The following is an 8,266-nucleotide window of genomic DNA, read 5'->3' on the forward strand; positions in this document are numbered from 1 at the left end:
GAAGCTATTGTTGTTACAATGGTGTTTATTTATTTATTTATTTTTTCTTTTATATCCTGTATACAAAATTCTTCCAGAAGGAGTGTTTCGATTTCAACATGTAGTACTTATCTTTTAGCAAATTGGATCAAGATGGTACTTTAGAGAGGTAATTTTTCGATTTTCTCAATAGTTATTTAATGCCACGGGAAAAACCACCGGAAAATTGCGAAAATACGCTAAAAATGGGATTTTAATTTCTAACACTTTTTTTATCACCATAGAAACGAATAAAAAATTATAATATTTTAATATTAATTAAACTTACATGATAAAATAAATAATAACAAAATATAAAATATCCAGACTGACAAACCGTCTCCGCTCAGAATCGTTTTTCTTATACAATGATATTATATCATTGAATTCAAGTATAATACAACCATTACAATGAACCACTTGTAATCTACTGTACAGCAGAGCGATATCCACTTACCTGATTTTTTATAGATAATATTATATTTTTATATGTGTTTATTTAACTTAAGTGTATTAAGTACCCAAAATGTATTATAAGGTTCCTACTATATGTATTTTAGTATAAACTATATATTTAATACATAACCTATTGAAAAACATAAACGTTAAAATAATATATAAGAACATAATTTTTCTCAAGCAAAATATTATTTATAAGCAACTTAGATTTGTACTAAATTTAAATGACTATAGTTATTGAATTATTGTTCTTTATTGGGACTAATAAATTAATATTCGTACAAGAAAATCGGCAGACTAGTTACATACATATTATTGTATTAAAAATAGTGTTCTATAATAAATTAATCTTCTCTATGACCGTATCTAAATATATATTTTTTTTTATACGATATACATACTACATACTTTAAAAAAAAATTTATTCAATATTGAATACATATTATTACATAAGATCGTTGTTTTCAATAATATTTAAAATCAATAATATCTTTATGTAATAAGCAATATATATATTGTAGTAATTGTAAGTATATAATATTATATATTCTTTTTAGTATATTATATTGATTTTTGGTCATGTAAATACGTAAATGCAAATACTAAATTATCAATTTAAAAAAGTGAACTTTCAACAATATAATATTTATAATTTATATGTATAATTATATATATTGTGCACTTGATTTCCTTGAAAGAAAATGTGCTATCTTGAAAGGACGTGTGGCAAGATTTAATGAGAAAATACATAAAATGTTCCATAGAATACTTTTTGTTTTATAGGTTTTCTAGAGTTCATTTGAAATAATAAAAATAAAAAAGACAGCGAAGTTTTTCTACTTTATAGATTGTATGTTTTTAATGTGGGTAAATTTAAAATGGTTTAAAAAAACACAAATTATAGTTAAAACCAATAGACTGAAAATAAAAATTATATGATATAACAATGAAAACGCAATCAATACGGTGAAGTCTGATAGTGTCACAAGTTTTTCGGTCTGTATGATCGTTCGATGTTTACAGTTCAGTGAAAATCTCAGCCATACCAATAATATCCAAGGTGAAATTCGAGTTTAGATACAATAGCATCCACCCTCAAAGGGGGGATACACCCCGCTATTGTCGTAAATTATAATATTGTAGATTCTGATGAATGTATTGATTTTACAATGGTGTGTGTTTTTTATGTCTTGTATCTGACATATCACGTTGAGAGGCAGAAAAATGTTTTAATTTTTTACTTCGGTATCTTTTCTAGTAGGAAAGTTCTAGTGGAGGGAGGATCAAAAGTAAAAAATTCCCAGTAGTTATCAAAAGCGTCTTAAAAACAAAAAAAAATTAAGAAAAAACAGATTTTTACACAGAACCAGTTTTCAAAAAAAAAATCTGTAACTCTAAAAAAAATTGTTTAGATATAGGTACATGAAATTTTTACCGGGTGTTTATTTTGGCATTTTCTATATACTAAAACATTTTCAAAATAGACTGACTTGTTTTTGAGCTCTTAATAGATATTTTTTTCGTTTTTTTTATACCTAAATCCTAAATGTTAATACATGTTTTTTTTTGTTGAAACGATTGAAAATATAATTCAAGATCCTTCATTATAAGTTATTATAACAGCAGATGAGAAACATTGAAGATCCTTAGAAATTATTTTATTTATAAGTATTTAAAGTTAAAATTTTAACAAAATACATAATAATCTCGAAAATATGCATTATTATTTTATAGTTAAAAATGTATAAAATAATAAATTTTTATAGCTAAGGATTGATATATTAAAACAAGAATTCCCTGTACCAAAAATCTAAAAACTATAATTAAAAAACAGTTTTTTTTTTTTATAGACATTTTAAGTCAAATTTAGAAAAAGTTAGATATTTAAACGAAGAATAGCTTATACGAAGAATATTTTGTTGTAACTTAAAAATATTATTCGTGGGTACTTGAAACTTTTAGAGTATATATTATTACAAGGTGATTCGCCAAGCACCTGATCTTCCGTTATTTTCTTCAATAATGAAGTTATTCAAAATCTGAATTTTTAAATATACTCACTTTGTATTTGTACTTACTTTGGTGTGTCCTGTGGAGATACAAACTTCTGTTTTTAATATGAGAACATCCCTTTTCAACTATATATTATACAGTAGATAATTTTCTTGATATTTTTAACGTATCAAAATCAAAATCCGTACGAGTAGTTTTTGAGTTATTTGACTTTGAGGTCTAAGGATAAAAGGCCCATGCAGTGCCGCAACAACCGCAGGGGCAGCCGAGGCAATTCCCCTGTGGAGGGCCGCTAATCGTTGACTCAGGGGGCCCCGACGGCGCCACGTATCTATTTTAAATTTTTAAAGAATTGCATTGTAATCTAATTTTTCAAATCAAATAAAATATATTAAATAAAAATATTTATTTTTATAATTTTTTATGCCATCTAATTTGTCGTCGGAAAACGGGGCCCTTATTTATCCATAATAATATCTATATTTATCTATAAATGATCACTGGTTGACTGGTCACTGGGTAGTGGGCCTTCAAATTATATTTTTAGTCTTTTTAAAAAAAAAAAAAACCATAATTATTTTTTTTGTATAGGTAACCTATAAAACAATATTATATACATAGACCTCAGGGTCCCATACATTGACATTGTCCAGGGCCACAAGAATCCTAATTGCGGTACTGGGTCCATGATGGTAATGTGTTTATAAGGGACTATGGTATTGTAAAAATTGTAGTCATTAATATTAAAAATGGCTTAGGTAAAATAAACCAGGGCTTTCAAACGTTATAATAACGTTATATTTGACGATTGAAATTTGTAAACGTTATTATAACGGAAAGCGATAATCAAAAATAATTAAAAATCGCAGAACAAAAAATAATGATTAAAAATATATATAATATATCATTAAACGAAACATAATGCAAACCGTAATTTATAGAATATCATTGAACGAAGAATAACGTTAACCAAGTTTTGGATTTATTTAAAATCAATTTATTTAAAATAGTGTTATTCAATTTAAAAACAATAACTAATGCGGATAGGTAATGATCCGAATACGGAATATAATATAATCAATTCTTAGATTGTTTGCATGAAATAAATGTTTCTACGAAACCAATAGACCTTTTAAATAAATAGATTTTAAAATATTTCGTTTATAATTGTAAATAACATAAAACAGAATTTTTTTTTTCAAATGCAAGTCCTGTAATAAACACTAGATCCATTTTTACGTCTATTTTATATTTATGTAAAACCATTTTTAAGGACTATTATTATCCTTAAAACAAATATTTAACAACTAAGAAACCAATCAATAGAATTTTAAATTAAGTACATCAACATGTTTAAAAAAATAATACACTAAATGACTTACAGTAAAAATGTGGGGTTTTCATTTGAAAAACAGAAGTCTGTATCGCTACAGGATTTTTTAACTTATATTTGTATATTTTGATGTACAGAAATAAAAAAGTTTTGAATATAATGAATATGGTTTTAAAATGTTTGTTAATGCGATAAAAATATATGATTATATAAATTCATGTTTTTGAGGGTATATAGGTATTTTGTTAACCGATTATAAAACTGCACCGTAGTTATTTATCCTCGATCTAGATAACTGCAGTGAACGTAATCTATTGAATTTACATACTATTATAAGGTATACAGTCCGTCGGATATTTATTTTATTCATCACAAATACTCGGTTTCGTGCATGATAGGTAATAATTAATTTTAGTTGTTGATTAAAAATTGTCAATTTTTAATTTGAAAGAGGAACATTTTATTCAGACCATATTCCGGTTAAGACATATCTTAAAATTTAAAATAGTTTTTAAAATCAGAAACCATTGAAACTTAGATATAATCTATAACTACATATTCATACTAAACACACGTCTACTGACACAGTGTCACCCTTAACTTTAGGTATATTTTATTTTATTACAAAATACAGTGAGTATAGTTGAGTGTATACATTATAATGTAAGTGATATGTACATCAGTTTTTTGAACAATTAATAATCTTATTAGTTATTTGTTTTAACTAGGTAGACCCAGTATATTACATTATAATATGAATATTATTCATTATCAGCATATTATTATGAACATTGTATAATTTATTGTAGGTACGAAGTGTTTTTATTTTGACTCTCTCCATCCACTGTTTATTTCTGTGTATATGACAGGTATATCAAACGTATACTATACACACCTAATATAATATATAGTGGGGTGGGTGGTGCACTGTTGACTTGAATTACTTAATATGTATGCTGACGCTATCCTATAAGCAGGTAACTTATATATTATTTCGTCGTGATAATATAGATTTCAGCGAGATCATAGTCCGAATGGGATTATAGGTTTTGGCAGCTACACTCGATAGGTATATATTATTATTATTACCATACGTAGATTATGCGCGCACCTCCGTCGTCAACCGTAGGGTCGTCGTCAAAGTCAAAGGCGTCCGGTCAAAAATCGCACGGCTGCGTGTGAGTCATAATGATATTATCATTTATTGCTTCGTGGATAGGCGAACCGTAAAACCGAGATATTTTGAAAATGGTAATTTATTGTATGAATTTTTTTATTTTGACTCCCTCTACCCACTGTTTGTATTTCTGCGGATATGATGGGTATACTATACATATATAGTGGGGTGGTGCACTGCTCACTTGAGCGACTTATGCTGACGATATCCTATATAGGCAGGTAACCTATATTATCAGTAGCGTACGCAGGATTTAAATTCGGTTAGGGTTTTGCCTGAGTAAATAATTTACATTATTTTTCTCTAAACAGTTTTTATATAATTGGTTATAACAAATTATAGTTGGTCTCAAATTTAGTCTACATTTAGAACACTCGAGTGTTCAATCCGGACACCTGGTCATCTATATAGAGCCTCTTCGGGTCGTAATGAACATGGTAATAATCGATGGACCATGATGCATGATGATACATCATTCGACGGTAATAGCTGACGTTTAGCAATGTTCTAAGCCTACCAAAAAACTGAAACTACGATTATCGACGTTTTTGTCATATTTAACAATTAGATATTTCATAACTGTTAAAAATGACCAACAATCGATCGACTCCGTATTGAAATTGTGATAAATAAGATTTTTTTGGAAGACATTTTAGGGGGGGGGGAGTCATCAGAACCCTACCCCTGCGTACGCCACTGCCCATAATACTGTATATTATATTTCGTCGTGATATGGTCTCGGCGAGATCGTAGTCCGAACGGGATTATATAGGTCTTGGCAGCACACGCTATATATATTACCACACATACGTATAGATTATGACGCGCACCTCCGTCGTCGACCGCAGGGTCGTCGTCGGAGTCAAAGGCGCCCGGGCGAAAAGCGCACGGCCGTGTGTGAGTCATATCGTTTATTGCTCCGCGTAGGCGAACCGTAAAACCGAGATGACGTCATCGCCAATAAAAACTCACAGACACGGTTGGGCACGCACACGAACACAAGCAGACGCACACTTGCGCGAGCGCTATTATTGTTGTTGTTGCTGTCGTTGTTGTGGCGGCGGTCGGAGGGGTGGAAGCCGACGACATTGTCACTCGTGTAGGGGTCTCGAGTGGAAACCCACCCCCGGACTGTAACCGTAAGGCGTACACGCATAATAATATAATACGTATAATATTGGCATTATATTATTATAATAGTACGTATTATGCACGTTTGCAGAGCTAAATTGAGCCGCGCTGAACGGTGTGCATGTACGTGCATCGGACAAAATTTAATGTGTGCGACAACTCCGGCGGATTCTGTATTATATTATAACCGCGAACTACCGTGTACGGGTATGTAGGTATACCTATATAATACCTATAAATTACCGTACGGAATATTATAATAAAATACACACTACAATAATTATATAGGTAGGTATATACGCGTCATGGGCATATTATAATATATTATATCGATGGCCAGTGGCGGTCTATATAATATGAATGTCTGCAGGGGCGTGCCTGTGTGACTTACGCGGATAATAGAAAGGGGATGTCGATTCGAAGTATTGTATTTTAAGGAGCTGGGGAGAGTATTGTCCCTCCTATCAGGACAAAAAAAACTTTAATTGTACCTATACCTATACTTATATCGATGAAAAAAATGTTTACTTTATGACTGCAATATAGAATATGGAACATTTTCAAAACACCTACGGCATGCACGTGAAATGAATAGATATAGTCTGTAATTTTTTTAATTAATGAAATAAACAACAACAGTTAACAACTACACACAAGCCCGGATTAAGGATCAATTGGGCCCCGGGACACCATACACATAGTGGACCCCTTTCAACTTTAACTTCAAAATAATTTTATCATTTCATATTGACGACTTCATAATATTGTATAATTTTTTACTACAAAAAAAAATATATAGGAAGTATCTTATGTCATTGTACATGGCTTTTTTTTTTAACAATTATTGATCGATGATATATGGAATTTCGTTAAAACAAAAAAAGTTTTGTTTCTCTATTTTCAACAGGCAATTTTTTTTATAATATTTGGTAAGTAATTCGAGTAGGCATTTACGGTTATTTATTTTTGAATATTACAAGAAAATAATAAAATCGTTCGAGTGAGAAATCGTAAATTTACGGGTGAATATCCAATGTCGTAAAATGTTGAGCTTCAATCGCTCTTAAAAATGTGTACGACTTATCAGTTAACTTTTTTTATTAAAAGGAATTGTGTATTATATTTTCAAATCTTAGAACAGATATGAGAATAAAAATAAATTTCTAACTACAAACTGCAATTTTAATATTTTCGAGACTTTGAAGCGAAAATTCTATGGTTAACCGATTACAAAAAAATATTGTGATGGTTTTCAATATTTCTTAAATGGTAGTTATACCATAATATTATATGAACAACTTATGCGGTTATATTAAATTTTCAATTTTTTTGACATTGAAAAATAGAATTTTGTATGGCAGGACGTGAGCTATTTTAGTCGTTGATCTCGTGTGCTCAATTTTTCACAAGACTGAAATTACGTTCCCGCATCACGAGCCACACATTATAGGTACTATTTTTTGTCACGCCTCTGCGTTCATCGATCATTGTCTAGTTTTGCGGGGGATACGCCCAGCACTTTTGGGGATTTCCAGTTTACTGCTCGGGCCCGGCACTTTTTGTGATTTCCATTTTACTGCCCGGAACTATGTGAATTCTCACTTTACCGCCAGCTGGATGAAAAAAAGTCGCCTTCCAACGCTTCAATCGAAAACTAAACTTTCGGTGCAGACTTGATAACAAATTATTTAGCGAAAATAATTTTAAAAAACGAAAAAAAAATTTTAATTTATCATACAAATTGTTTCGAAAAATGTCGAAATATTTTTAAAATTATATGTACCATGTTTAGAAAATGGCCATATAAACATTTCGAGAACATTTTAAGTATCTACGGTTATTTTTTAGTTGCAAAAACAAATCCAATTTGACCGAAATCTGATTTTATATACGTAAAGATCACCGTTTTTCTTTTTTTCTTTTTCCTTACACTTGTGAGTGAAACTCTGGGAAATATTTACTTTTAACTCCCCAAAGTACCAAACTAGATTCAGTTTTCTACCCAAAAAGATGCTTCAATAGTAGATCGAAGCATTTTACCCCCAAAGGTGAGCATTTTACCCCCAAAGACTCAAAAATAAACCACATCATTGTAAAATCAATACATTCATTGTTGTCCCTCTCAATATCTAAAA

This window comes from Acyrthosiphon pisum, chromosome X (assembly GCF_005508785.2).
Source record: "Acyrthosiphon pisum isolate AL4f chromosome X, pea_aphid_22Mar2018_4r6ur, whole genome shotgun sequence".
Lineage (NCBI taxonomy): Eukaryota > Metazoa > Arthropoda > Insecta > Hemiptera > Aphididae > Acyrthosiphon > Acyrthosiphon pisum.